Raw genomic sequence first — 15,588 nt, forward strand, 5'->3', positions numbered from 1 at the left:
AGGACCCTGAGATCATGACCTGAGCCGAAGGCAGCGGCTTAACCACTGAGCCACCCAGGCGCCCCTCCAAAGGAATTTTTATACGTTAAAGTAGACTTACAGGTTTGGGGGTGGGGTCAGGTTAGGATTGCCTTTTGCCCATATTAACATCGAGGCAGTTGAGTCCCTAGAGGAATGTCACTCTGCCTGTTTTAGGGACTTGTCAGTGGCTTGTAGCTAGTAAGGAAATTTAATAATTTTTCTTCACCTTTGTTTCCCACATCAAGCTATAATTTATAAATAAAATTGATAGTACCTTAGTTTATTTGTTCACTTGTTGGAAGGACTTTTTGGTTGTCTCCAGGTTTTAGTGGTACAATAAAGCTTCTGAACATTTCATACTAATTTTGGTATGGATATGTATTTTTAGTTTTGTCTTGGGTAAATAAATACCTAGGAGTAGGTTTATTGGGTCATACTGTAAGAGTATAATTAACGTTACAAGAGACTGCCAAATAGTTTTCCAAAAAAGCTTTACTGTTGTACATTCCCACCTGAAATGTATCCATTTCCAAATGTTCTACACTCTCAACAGCATTTCATAGTGTTTTAAAAAAAGCCATTCTAATAAGTGTTTAGTAGTATTTTGTCATTTTAATTTGCATTTCCCCAGGAATTATGATGTTGAATACCTTTTCATGTGCTGTTTTACATTTATATCTTTTGTGAAATGTCTGGTCAAAATTTTGTTCAATTTTAATTGGGTTGCTTATCTTAGGATTGATATAGAATGTTTCTTCATATTTTCTAGGTATAAGGCCTTTGTCAGATGTATGTCAGATGTATGTATTTTGAATATATCCTCCCATTCTCTTGGGGTGCCTTTGGTTTTCTTAAGGATGTCATTAAAAGATCAGAAGTTTTTTTAACTTTTTGTTTTTGTTTTTAAAGATTTCATCCATTTATTTGTCGGATAGAGAGAGCATGAGCAGGGGGAGTGGCAGGCAGAGGGAGAAGCAGGCTCCTCGTTGAGCAAGGAGCCCAACACAGGACTTAATTGCTCTGAAGACCCTGGGATCATGACCTAAGCCAAAGGCAGATGCTTAACCAACTGAGCCACCTAGGCATCCCAAAGATCAGGTTGTTTTTTTTTTTTTTTTTAAGATTTTGTTTATTTATTTAACAGACAGAGATCACAAGTAGGCAGAGAGGTAGGCAGAGAGAGAGGAGGGGAAGCAGGCTCCCTGCTGAGCAGAGAGCCAGATGTGGGGCTCTATCCCCAGGACCCTGGGATCATGACCTGAGCCAAAGGCAGAGGCTTTAACCCACTGAGCCACTCAGGCACCCCAAAGATCAGAGGTTTTTTTGATGAAATTCATTTCATAACTTTTTTTCTCATATGGTATATACTTTATTGTTTTTTTTGTTTCAAGTTTTTATTTAAATTCTAGTTAGTTAAAGTATAGTGTAATATTGGTTTTAGGAGTAGAATTTAGTGATTCTTAGGGCGCCTGGGTGGCTCAGTAGGTTAAAGCCTCTGCCTTTGGTTCAGGTCGTGATCCCAGGGTTCTGGGATTGAGCCCTGCATCGGGCTCTGCTCTGAGGGGAGCCTGCTTCCTCCTCTCTCTCTCTCTGCCTGCCTCTCTGCCTACTTGTGATCTCTGTCAAATTAAAAAAAAAAAAAAAAGAATTTAGTGATTCTTCACTTACATATAACACCCAGTGCTAATCACAGCAAGTGCCCTCCTTAATACCGGTCACCCATTTAGCCCATGCCCCGCCCACCTCCCCTCCAGGAACTCTGTTCTCTGTAGTCAGGAGTCCCTTATGGTTTGCCTCCCTATCTTTTTTTTCTTCCTTCCCCTATGCTCATCTGTTTTGTTTCTTAAATTCCACATATGAGTGAAATCATGGTATTTGTCTTTCTCTGACTGACTTATTTTGCTTATACTCTGGCTTCTTCATGTCATTGCAAATGGCAAGATTTCATTCTTTTTTGATGGCTCAGTAATAACCCCTTGTATATATTTACCACATTTTCTTTACCCATCAGTTGATGGACATTTGGGCTCTTTTCCTAATTTAGCTCTTGCTGATAATGCTGCTGTAAACATCAGGGTGCATATATCCCTTCAAATCAGTGTTCTTGTATTCTTGAGTAAATACCTGGTAGTGCAATTGCTGTATTGTAGGGTAGTTCTATTTTTAACTTTCTGAGGAACCTCCGTACTATTTTCCAGAGTGTCTGCACCAGTTTGCATTCCTAACAACAGTGTGAGAGGGTTCCCCTTTCTCCACCTTGTGAGGTAGTAATCTCGTTGTAGTTTTTATTTGTGTTTTCCCTGATGGTGAGTGATGTTGAGCATCTTTTCATGTGTCTGTTGTTCATCTGTATGTCTTCTTTGGAAAAATGTCTATCCATGTCTTCTGTCCATTTAACTGGATTATTTGTCTTTTGGGTTTGGACTTTATAAGTTCTTTATAGATTTTGGATACTAACCCTTTGTCAGATATATCATTTGCAGGTATCTTCTCCCATTCCGTATGTTGCCTTTTGATTTTGTTGATTGTTTCTTTTACTGTGTAGGGAGTTTTTATTTTAATGAAGTCCCAGTAGTTCATTTTTCCTTTTTTCCCCTGTTTACAGAGATGTGTCTTATAAGAAGTTCTAAGATCAGTGTCAGAGAGGTTTCTGCCTGTGTTCTCCTCTAGAATTTTAATGGTTCCTCATCTCATGTTTAGGTCTTTAATCCATTTTGAATTTATTTCCGTGTATGGTGTTGGAACTAGAAAGTGTTCCAGTTTCATTCTTCTGCATATTGCTGTCCAGTTTTTCCAACACAGTTTGTTGAAAAGAGGTATTTTTTTCAATGGATATTCTTTCCTGCTTTGCCAAAGATTAGTTGACCATATAGTTGTGGGTCCATGTTTTTTATCTAATGAATATTTTCCTTTGCCAAAGTAGAAAAAATATTCTGTTTTCTTCTCATTTTATCATTTCACTTCTTACATTCAGGTCTTTAAATCTATTAATTAAAGTTAATTTAATTAAATTAATTTTATTTATGGAATAGCTTTAGACTTACAGAAAAGTTGAGTGGCTAGTACAGAGAGTTCCCATACTACTCCCTCCCCATCATACAGTTTACCCATCTTGCATTAGTGTGGTTCATTTATTACAGTAAATGGACTTACAGTCATTATTGTTAAGTACCATCTACAGTTTATGTTAAGGTTCACTCTTTATGTCCTGCAATTCTAAGAGTTTCGACAAATGCATGATGTCATGTATCTAACATTACAGTATTATAAAGAATAGTTTACCCTATGCACCATCTCTCCATCCCTTCCTTTCACCTGCCTCCCTGAAGTCTGTGGCAACCAGTGATCTTTTATTGTCTCTGTGGTTTTTCCTTTTCCAGTGATCTTTCATTGTCTCTGTGGTTTTTCTGTTTCCATGTTTTGTAGTCTGAATTATATAGTATATAGCCTTTTTAGATTGGCTTCTTTTACTTAGCAGTGTTCTTTTAAGAACCCTCCATGTCTTTTCATGGTTTGATAGCTCATTTCTTTTTAGTGGAGAATAATAATTCAGTGTCTGGGTGTACAATAGTTTACTTACCATTCACCTACTGAAGAACAGCATCTTAGTTGCTTCTAATTTTTGACAATTGATGTATTGTTAAGTAAACCCATATCTTTATAAATCAAGCTGCTATAAATATCCTTTTGCAGGTTGTGTAGACATAAATTTTTGGTTCTAATACTAAGAAGCGTGACTGCTGAATTGTATGGTAAGAGTGTGTTTAGTTTTATACTGCCATACTCTTTCCTGTACTTGCTGTGGTATTTTGCACTGTCACTAGTAATGAATGAGAAATGCTCTTTGTCCTTGCTGCATTTGATATTGCCAATTCTGTTTCATTTTTTTTTTTTTTTTGCTTTTTTAAAATATATTAGCTATTTTTTTTTTTTTAAGCTATTCTGATAGGTGTGTAGTGGTATTTCATTGTTGTTTTAATTTGCAGTTCTCTTACGATATATGTTCATCTTTTCATCTCCTTATTTTCTTTGGGTCACTGTTAAGGTGTTTTGCTTATTTTTTTGACTAGATTTCTTGTTTCCTTATTGTTGAGTTCTAAAAGAGTTCTTTCTGTGGGGTCGCCTGGGTGGCTTGGTCATTAAGTGTCTGCCTTCAGCTCAGGTCGTGATCCTGGGGTCCTGGGATCGAGCTCTGTGTTGGGCTCCCTGCTCAGCAAGGAGTCTGCTTCTTCCTCTGCCCCTCCCCCCATTCATGCTCTCTCTCACTCTCTTGATCCTACTATCTCTTTCTCTTGAATAAAGAAATACAATATTTATAAAAAAAGAGTTCTTTGTATATTTTGGTTACACATCCTTTATCAGATAGTTTTTTGCAAAATCATATCTTTGTCTCTTCATTTTCCTTGTACTGTTTTGTACAGGGCATGCAACTCATTTTAGTTGTTTAACTTAATCAGTTATTTCTTTCATGGATCATGGTTTTGGTGTTGCATGTAAATTGTACTTAAAGGAAATATTTAAGACAATTTTGGTATAATTGGGGGAGGATCAAGGGTCATAAAGGAGGGGTGGTTTCTGCACTTGATTTGAATTAGTAAAAGGTTGACAGTAGACTTTGGTAATGTGTGTGTATATATATATATATGCATGTAAAAAATAGAAAACTAAGAGAACAAAGGAAAAATAAGATGGCAGAGGTTAGCTTTAATATATTGACAATTACATTAGATTTCAGTGGTCTAAATGCACTTAAGACAAAGACAAGAGACTGTCAGAATAGAGTAATAGCTATGACCCAATTATATGTGTTAATAAGAAACTGACTTCAGGGCGCCTGGGTGGCTCAGTGGGTTAAGCCGCTGCCTTCGGCTCAGGTCATGATCTCAGGGTCCTGGGATCGAGTCCTGCATCGGGCTCTCTGCTCAGCAGAGGGCCTGCTTCCCTTCCTCTCTGCCTACTTGTGATCTCTCTCTGTCAAATAAATAAATAAATCTTTAAAAAAAAAAACTGACTTCAAATATGATTATGTAGGCAGATTGAAAGTAGAGTTGTAGTCAGAGATACGCCATGCAAACCTCAAAGGAAAGCAGTAGTGACTTTTTTTTTAGATTTTATTTTTTTATGTATTTATTTATTTATGTATTTATTTTTTTAAGATTTTATTTATTTATTTGTCAGAGAGAGAGAGAGAGAGCGCGCGCGCGAGCTCGCACAGGCAGACAGAATGGTAGGCAGAGGCAGAGGGAGAAGCAGGCTCCCTGCCGAGCAAGGAGCCCGATGTGGGACTCGATCCCAGGACGCTGGGATCATGACCTGAGCTGAAGGCAGCTGCTTAACCAACTGAGCCACCCAGGCATCCCTATTTTATTTATTTTTATTTAAAAAAAATTTTTTATAGATTTTATTTTTAAGTAAACTTTACAGCCAATATGGGGCTTGAACTTACAACCCCAGGATTAAGAGTCAGATGCTGTAGCTGACTGATCTAGTCAGATACCCTAGTAGTGACTATTTTAATATCAGATAAAGTAGGCTTTAGACAAAAATATATTGTATATATGACACATTAATATAATTGGTATATATTAATATATAGATATTAAAGAGGAGGGTACTTTGTAATGATAAAATTCACTTATATGGCAGTCCTAGGGCCCCTGGGTAGCTTAGTTAAGTGTCTGACTCTTGAATTCTACTCAGATCACCATCTCAGTCATGAGATTGAGCCCCACATCGGGCTTTTCCCTCAGTGCAGCGTTTGCTTAAGATTCTCTGCCTCTCCCTCTGCCCCTCCTCCTCTACTCTCCCACTTGGATTCTCTCTTTTTTAAAAAAAACAAAACACGGCAGTTCTGAAGTGCATGTACCAAACAGAAGAATTGTAAGACTCAGCAGTCTTCACAATTGGTGGAACAACGAGACAGAATATCAGTATGTGTTTAGAAGAATTCAACAGTGGGGCACCTAGGTGGGGCACTTGGTTAAGTGTCTGCCTTTGGCTCAGGTCCTGATCCCAGAGTCCCAGGATCAAGCCCCGCATCAGTCTCCCTGCTCATCCGAGAGCCTGCTTCTCCCTCTCCCTCTGTCTGCCACTCCTCTTGCTTGTATTCTCTCTGTCAAGTAAATAAAATCTTAAAAAAAAAAAAAAAAAAAAGGTAACAGTACAGTAAACCAACGAGATTTAATTGGCATTTATAGAACACATCATACAACAACTGAAGAATATACATTAATTATTTTTAATTACTAGGGTTTATTTTTTAGTTTTATGTTTACAGAAAAATCGAGAAAATATAGTTTCCATATATCCTCTGAAAACACCCCCCCCAGATAAAACCAGTTTCCTTTATTATTGCTATCTTGTATTTGTATGGTACATTTATTACAGTTGAGCCATATTGATATATTATTAACTAAGATCTATAGTTGACATTGGGGTTCACTCTGCTTTATATATTATATTTGTTTTTGATAAATTTAAAATTATATGCATTCACCATTACAGAATCCTACAAAGTAGTTACACTGCCCTAAAAATCCCCTGTATTCCCACCTTTTCGTCCATCCCACCCTTCAAACTCCTGACAACTACTAATATTTTTTACTATGTTTATTGTTGTGCCTTTACCAGAATCTCATACAGTTGGAATCATACATTATATAGCCTTTTCACTTTACTTCTTTCATGTAGCAATCCTCTGTGCCTCTTGAGTTGATAGCTCATTTCTTTTTGTTGCTGAATAATAAATACATACTATTTTATAGTGTTTTCTGTGCTATTCAGAAGATTTAGGGGTGCCTGGGAGGCTCAGTTGGCTAAGTATCTGACTCTTGGTTTTGTCTCAGGTTATGATCTTGGGTTATGAGATTGAGCCCACATTGGGCCCCATGCTCAGTGTGGAGTCTGCAGGAGTCTCCCCCCGCCCCGCCCCTCCGAGGCTTGCATAGGCTCACTCGCACTCTCTCAAATTAATAAAGAGGTTTACCAACATAAACCAAACTTAACCTCACCAAATTTAAAATAACTGAAATCATACAGAGTATATTCTGACTATAATAGATTCAAACTAAAAATTAAAAGCAAAAATAAGGAACTCTAGTTGGATATTAATCATCACTCTTAATCTGTGGATCAAAGTTAAAGTTTCAAGGGGAATTTTAAATATATGCGTATATATGTTTATTTATCTGAAAGGACATGTAAGCATAGTTATCAAAATATGTGAGACAAAGTATTAAAGCATTGTATGGAGAAGAATTTATACCCCAAAGTACTTTCTTTTTCTTTCTTTTCTTTCTTTTTTTTTAGAAATGGGAAAAGGGGTCAATTCTATAATCAACTTCCCACTTCAAGAAACTAAAAAAGAAAAAAAAAGCATAATTAACCCCAAACCAGCTAAAGGAAGGAAATAATAAGGTAAGAAATTAATGAATTTGGAGTGTCTAGATGACTCAGTCGGTTAAGCATCAGCCTTCAGCTTAGGTCATGATCTTGGGGTCCCAGGATCTCCTGCCCCTCCTGCTTGTGCTTTATCTGTCAAATAAACAAACAAATAAATAAATAAATAGAATCTTTTAAAAAAAAGATAAAACTTATATGAAAAAGCAAAGGCCCTAGATAGCTGAAACAATCTTGAAAAAAACTGAATTGGTAGAATCATTCTATCTCTTATTAATGTCTACTGTATATTTAGAATAATCAAGATAGTGTTATGCTGGTAGAGGGATAGACACATACTTATCAGTATGACAGAATCAAGAACTGAGAAATACAGTTATGCCCACCTGATTTTGACAAATGCAGAAAAACAGTGGAGTAGGGAAGGAGCCTTTCCAACAATGGTCCTTGAGCAACCGGACATCCATAGGGGGGAAAAAAGAGTCTTGACCTAGGTTTCACACCTTGTATAAAAAGAACGAAAAACAAACTCTAGACTCAGTGTAAAACGTAAAACTTAAAACTATAAAACTTCTAGAAGAAAACAGGAGAAAATCCTCAGAATCTTGGGGTAGACAAGGAGTTCATATACTTTTTTTTTTTTTTTTTAAGGTTTTTATCTTTTTGACAGAGAGATAGCACAAGTAGGCAGAGCATCAGGTATAGGGAGAGGGTGAAGCAGGCTCTCAGCGATCCTAGGACCCTGGGATCATGACCTGAGCCTAAGGCAGCTACTCAACTGACCAAGCCATCCAGGGGCCCCAGGAGTTCATATACTTCAAAAACATGACCTGTAAAAGGAAAAATTGATTAATTAAACCTCATGAAAACTAAAAACTCTTATTCTGCTGAAGACTGGTAAGAGCATGTAAAGAGAAGCTACAGAGTGGCAAGAATTTATTTGTGAACTGTGAATCCTCCATGTAAATACTGGTATTATTTAGTTACAAATACATTAAAAATCTAGAAACCAAATAGTAAAAAACCAGCCTGTCAATCCAATTAGAACATGGACAAAAGACATGAAGGGATATTTTAAGGAAGAAGATGAGCAGATGGCACATTTGAAAAGGAAGAGCTGTTTGACATCACTAGCCATTTTTATTTATTTATTTATTTATTTATTTACTTACTTACTTATTTTAAAAAGATTTTATTTATTTGACACAGAGAGAGGGAACACAAGTAGGCAGAGAGAGAGACAGAGAGAGGGGGAAGCAGGCTCCCTGCTGAGCAGAGAGCCTGATGCAGGGCTCAATCCCAGGACCTTGGGATCATGACCTGAGCTGAAGGCAGAGGCTTTAACCCATTGAGTCACCCAGGTGCCCCCATTAGCCATTTTTAAAATGAAGATGAAAGCATGAGGAAATAGATTAAAATAATAAAATGAAAAATAGTGGTAACATCAAGTATTGAATACAGAGAATCGGGATTACTCGTGTTTTTGATGGGAATGTAAAATGATATAGCTATTCTGGAAAGTTTAGCGGTTTCTTATTATATTAAACATGCAACTACTGTATAATCCAGCAGTTACACCCTTGAGTATAAAAAATAATTCCCAGAGAAATGAAAATTTATATTCACACACAAACCTGTGTATGAATCTTTATAGCATCTTATTCATAATAGTGACAGTGTAGAAATTCCAAGATGTCTTTTATTTTTAATTTTTTTAAAAATTCTTTCAGTTTTTAGATTTTATTTTTTTAAGAGAGAACAAGCTCTCTTAAAAGTGGGGTTAGGGGAGGGGCAGAGGGGGTAGGGAGAAGTAGACTCCCTGCTAAGCAGGGAGCCAGAGGATGCAAGGGTGGATCCCAGAGCCCTGGGATCATTACCTGAGCTGAAGGCAGATGCTTAATCACCTAAGCCACCCAGGCACCCCCTTCCAGATGTCTTTTAATGGTTGGATGCCTTTAAGAAATTGTGATATGTTCATTGCAAGTTGTTAATTTAACTTTTTATTTTTTTCCCCCAAGATGCATTTAGTCACTTAAGAGAGACAGAGCAGGAGGAGAGGCAGAAGGAGAGAATCTCCAAGCAGACTCCCTGCCAAGCACGGAACCGGATCAATCCCACAACTCATGAGATCATAACCTGAATGGAAACCAAGAGTGGGATGCTTAACCGACAGTCATCCACGCGCCCCAAATTAACATTTGTTAAGTAAAACCCTTGGGATGTTTGATGGTGAGCCCAGGTGCTATAAGAGACCACAAGGAAAATTGGAAATAGAGAGTTCATTACTCACAGGTCCTTGGAGGTAAGTACACCACGCATCTTGAGGAGCCACATGAAGAAGTCAAGACGGTGCAGGTAGACGGCAGGTCAGGACCTGGGGCACATACCTTTGTTAGGGTTTGTAGGTAGTGCTTTGGGATTTCTGGGCTAAGACTGGATTGGTCGATTCAAGCCTAGAAATGCAAGGTTTTGGTAAGCTTTTCAGGGGTCTAATACAAGGGTTGCACAAGGGAAAAGCCCTGGGAGGCAAGGGAGACTATCACAGCGCCATTGGGGAAGTTGTATCAGGACTAACATAGTTGTGACTGTGTAGGTTGTTATCTAGGGCATGTGTTTGCATGAAGAGCAAATGTCAGTTTAAGGCCCCTTCAGGCCTGTTTAGCCAAACAAAATGGATGCTGAGGCAGCAATATAGAGAAGCTTAGCTAAATTTTTCATATGTGTAATCACTTAGGAATAAAAAAAGAATGAAATTCATACAACAACTTGGGTGAATCTCCAGAGAATTATGCCAGGTGAAAAAATCCAATTGTAGAAGGTATTATTTATATAGTATTCTGAAAATGACAGAATCATAGAAATGGAAAATAGAGTAGTGGTTATTAAGTTTCAGGGATGGGGTTGGGTTCAGAAGGGTGATGAGTTGTAAGATCACATGAAATATCTTTGTGTTAAAGAAAGTGCTCTGGGGGCACCTGGGTGGCTCAGTCAGTTAAGCCTCTGCCTTCGCTCAGATCATGATCCCTGGATCCAATCCCTGAGTCAGGCTCCCTGCTCAGCAAGGAGTCTGTTAATCACCACCTTCTGTCCCCTGCCCCCCACCCCTGCTCATGTACTCTCTTGCCCATTCACTCTCTCAAATAAATAAAATTAAAAAAAAAAAAGTCTGCATCTTGACTATTAATAAAAATATCCTGGTGGTGGTGGTGATATTGTAGTTTGGTTTTGTAAGCTGTTGCTGTTGGAGTAATGTGGGTAGACAGTAAAAGGGTTATCTTTGTATTATTTCTAAGAACTGCATATGAATGTACATTTATCTTAAAATTACAGGTTTAATTATAAAAATCTCTGGTCTTGAATTACTGATTTATCAAACCTTTATAGATTTCAAGTTATCTGGACAAGGTTTCATTTTATTTTTTTTTGTAACTTTTTTTTAAAAGAAAACTTTTTTTTTTAAGATTTTATTTGTCAGAGAGAGAGAGAGCATGCGAATGAGCACAAGCAGGAAGAGTGGCAAGCAGAGGGAGAAGGTAGGCTTCCCACTGAGCAAGGAGCCCAATACAGGACTTGACCCCAGGACCCTGGCATCATGACCTGAGCCAAAGGCCAACCCTTAACTGACTGAGCCACCTGGGCATCCCAAGGCTTCATTTTCAGTGTGCAAGTATAGTATCATCTTAATGTCTGAAACTCAGCTGTTTAGCCAGTTAATGTGTTTTGAACACAGCTCAAAAGTAGAATAAAAAGCATTTTGAGTAAAAGAGGTACAGCAGTGTCTGCACTAGAGCTCATATTGAATTCATTTCAGTGAATCTCACCTGGAACCTTGATATATAATTCTAATAAATCTGGTTTCCAGGTCCATGACAGATTTTGAAAGTAGGAGAGGAGTGATAGCATGAATAATTGATTGTTCCTATAAGTGCAGCTCATAGCCTGACTGCAGGTAAGGAGGCAAATATATATAAAATAGTTTGGGACAGTTTAATGTAGAGGGCGTCTAGAAAAGGTTAAGTTATAGTTACATCTTCAGTTTTGTTAGTCAGAAAAGTATGTTACACATTTTAGGATTCTCTTCTAAAGTTAAAAAAAAGTTTGCATATTGTGTAAACCCTCAGCTAATTGAGAAAACTCATCTATTCAGAAGACACAGCTTTAGTGGTTCCTGGGAGGAGTGAGAAAGCCTTATTGATTTGGAAATGAAGCATAGTGTTTTTTTTTTAATCTCTTGTTTTCTACAAAACAGATGAAATAATAGTGAAATTGTCATTGCTTAGACTGGTGTAGATGTCAGTAGTACTGTTGGGAAAGGGCAGTAAGCCATAATAGAGGAATTGGCACATCTAGGGGAACATAATATCCGAGGTGGTGGCCAACAGTATAATACAATTTTCAGTGTTTGGACTTTTCGAGGGAACTGCAGAGTGGAAGATATTTTCAGGATAGTACTAAGTTGTTACTTTACTTTTACTGTGTTGATATCTGCACTGATGGTGTTAAAGCAGTGGAAAATAAATCTGCTTCTGCCTGAGAACAGAGGTACCAAATTGTACCAGTGGTCATTGTATTCTTCACCATGCACTTGTACTAAAAACTTGAAAAAATGGTCAATATTTAAAAATAATGTTTTTGAGCAAAAATGTTACTAAATTATATTAAATATAGACCCATGAGTACATGTCTTAATATTGTGTGATTAAAAAGGACAGTAAGCGTGAATCACTTCTGCATACTGAGTTATGGTGATTGCCTTGGAAAATCATCTGTAGCATCATAGAAAACTGCTATTCAATTTTTTCACTTAAAACAGTTTACTTAGTAGAATAACTGTTAGAGAAACTATGGGTTTTTATATTTGACTTTTAAGTATATATATATTTTTTAAGTAAATAAGTGAGCTTCTCCTTTCAAGGAAAACAATTGATAGTATTTGTTACCCATTTAAAATTTTGGATTTCAAACAAAATTTTAGAATTTTCGTGAACTTATGTCCATCTGTATGAGCTTTATAGTTTCACCAATGCTTACTTACAGTTAAGATTTTTGTGGTAACATGAGATTTATTTATTTATTTATATTTTAAAAGATTTTATTTATTTATTTGACAGAGATCACAAGTAGGCAGAGAGGCAGGCAGAGAGAGAGGAGGAACCAGGTTCCCCACTGAGCAGAGAAACCAATGCGGGACTTGATCCCAGGACCCTGAGATCACGACCCAAGCCGAAGGCAGAGGCTCAACCCACTGAGCCACCCAAGCGCCCAACATGAGATTTAAAAAAAAAAAGATTTTACTTATTTGACAGAGATCACAAGTAGGCAGAGAGACAGGCAGAGAGAGAGGGGAAGCAGGCTCCCCACTATTCAGAGAGCCCAATGTGGGGCTTGATCCCAAGACCCCTGGCATCGTGACCTGAGCGGAAGGCAGAGGCTTAACCCACTGAGCCACCCAGGTGCTGCTACATGAGATATTTTAATGAATATGATTTTTAAAATAACATCTAATGAAATGTGCAACATTTTGAGGATCTGCATGACTCAGTAAACCAATATTTTCCAAATGACCCTTGTAGGGTGTTCCACAATCATGCATGGGTTAAATATTCATTGAAAGGGCAAGACCAGTGAATTTTAAAATAACAAAATATAAGTCATAGATTCCTACGTTTCAGCTGATCTTTGAGAAACTATCACTTGTTGAGTTTTGGTATAGTACCATTGGAGAATATTCATAATTATCTGGAAAGATATTAATATATTTATTTTTCAACTTCATGTCAGTAGGACTTTCTTCATCTATTTCCACCCAAGCAAAACATTTCATAATAGCTAAATGGAGAAGCTGATATGAGGTTCCAGCTGTCTTCTATTAAACCAAGCATTACTGAGAATTGCAAACATACATAAATATATGTAAGACAATGCTATTCATTGCTAGGGTTATTTGGTTTTGAAAGTACAGTCATTTTGCACAAAAATTCATTATGTAAAATTTGTTATGTATGTGATATATTAGAGTTAGGGTTAGAATTATAAGTAACATTAACCATTTAAGTTAATTGATTAAGTTAATCATTAAATTCATTATTAAATAGGTATTTTAAGTATTTAAAAGGCTTTTTAGTTTACTTGTAAATAAATCAACTAAAGCTCTTTGTTTTCTCAGTAGTCTTAAGAGTATAAACTCTTCTAAAAGCTTTAAAACCACTGGTCTGAAGTTCATGTTTGAGGGTAGGGAACATGGCAGATATATGTCTGATCTGGCTCGATGTTCAGGGAGATGGGATCCAAATTGGTAGGTAGAGCATATCAGCAGATACTTCTAGGTAGTTATGTTAGTCAGGCAGACCGATTGTCGTTCCCTGATGGTTGGTTTAGATTGGTCCAGGACCCAAAACAAAAGATTGAGGCGGGGGTGGGGGGGTGGTACCTGGGTAGCTCAGTCTTTAAACATCTATCTGCCTTCAGCTTAGGTCATGATCCTGGGGTCCTGGGATCAAGCTCCACATTGGACTCCCTGCTCTATGGGGATCCTGCTTCCCCCTCTCCCATTCCTTCTGCTTGTGTTCCCTCTCTCGCTGTGTCTCTCTCTGTCAAATAAATAAATAAAATCTTAAAAATCCTTTAAAAAAAAAAAAAAAAAAGCTCGAGATACAGAGCAAGACTCCTAATAGGAATGAAGGCTAGTCATATAGACTGAGAATAGGAGGTTCGAGGAATGCTCCAGTTTGGTGAAAGCATAGGTGATCAGGGCCTACCTTTGTCATACTACATACCAGGTTTTTGTAATGGAATAGTTTCAGTCTTCCTAACTGGTAGGGAATGGAACTCCAGAATTACTCCTGTGGTGAATACCCAGCCTCAAAGAGTCCAGGGATTGAGTTGCAGTTTTACACTAGGTAGCTACTTAGTTGTTTGTTTAAGTAATATTTGGAAGTAGAGAATAAGCTGTTCCTTCATATTTGGAAGTCTCCACATTCCCATCTTGTGCTTCCTTGAAGTGATTCTAAACTTTATGTAAAATGCAGTTTATAGGTTAACTAAACAATAGTTTAATGTTACCAGAGAACTCATGGCACATGCTCAAGATGTAGATGTACTTCTTTTGATTTAAACTTAAAAATAAAAGATCTACCATATGGTAGAGTTATATAGCTTTATAAGGTTGTTTAAATAAAACACAGTTGTCTGATTTCCCTCATCCCTTACTTTTCCATTCTCAGAGCAAACCAAATCATGCTGAAATTTCAGTTTTTCTATTGTATCTAAATAATACGCTAATTAACTTTTTTAAAAAATTTTTCGTTTTAGCCATTATCTATTGACTGCCCACCCTGGATAATATTTAACTCTCCTTCATACACATACCTTTCTTACTCCCACCCTGAATTCAGCTATATTATATACATACTCAACTGCTGGTCCTTTCTATTACCTTAATGTATTTATATTACGATTTTTACTTTCTCCCTATGCAGTATCTAGCTTTTAAATATTTAAGTTTACTGAAGTGTAATTTAAATAATATAAAATTCACTCTCCTTAGTTTTATACTTCTGAGTTTTCACAAAGGGCTTCAGTGTATAACTATCACTGTAGTCAAGATATAAAATTGTTTCATAACCTAAAAAATTTTTCTCATGCTCCTTTATAGTTAGCCCTTTCTCCTCATTCTCTGATAATTCCAGTACTGTTTGTTGACAGTTCTTTGTTTTTTCCCTTGCACTCGTTTTACATCAATCAGTGCCACAAATTAATTGACCATATACGTGTGGGTCTATTTCTAGACACACTGTTTTGTTCCACTGATCTCTTTGTCTGTCATTTTGCTAATACTGCATAAGTTTTGAAAACAGGTATTGTGAGTGCTCCAGTTGTAGTTTTTTCCCCCAAAACTGTTCTGGCTCTTCTAGTTTCTTGGTTTTCCCATCACTGCCCTAAACATCCCCTGTGCTCTGCCAGTTTGTGCTTCTCTCTCCCTTAGCCTCAGGCAACCACAGATCTTTTTACAGTCTTAATGAGTTTGTCTTTTCCAGAATATCAGGTACTTGGAATCACATACATTATGTAGTCTTCACATTGACTTCGTGCACTTAGTAATACACATCTAAGGTTCCTGCTTGTCATGGCTCGATAGCTCATTTCTTTTTGAGCCCTGAATATTCCGTT

At 37.2% G+C, this 15,588-nt stretch overlaps 1 long non-coding RNA gene across 8 annotated transcripts in view; it reads left to right on the forward strand.

Annotated features, from left to right (window-relative positions):
* Positions 1–15,588, forward strand: part of LOC131820869 (uncharacterized) — a 127,381-nt gene that overhangs the window by 20,308 nt on the left and 91,485 nt on the right. For 7 of the 8 annotated variants that reach the window (XR_009349810.1, XR_009349811.1, XR_009349808.1 and 4 more), the window contains exons 2-3: positions 7,330–7,437; positions 9,438–9,721. This is a non-coding gene — a long non-coding RNA (uncharacterized LOC131820869). Of the gene's footprint in view, positions 1–7,329; positions 7,438–9,437; positions 11,527–11,566; positions 15,469–15,588 lie in introns of those variants that run through there. The other variant, XR_009349809.1, reaches the window with a different exon arrangement.

This window comes from Mustela lutreola, chromosome X (assembly GCF_030435805.1).
Source record: "Mustela lutreola isolate mMusLut2 chromosome X, mMusLut2.pri, whole genome shotgun sequence".
Classification (NCBI taxonomy): Eukaryota; Metazoa; Chordata; class Mammalia; order Carnivora; family Mustelidae; genus Mustela; species Mustela lutreola.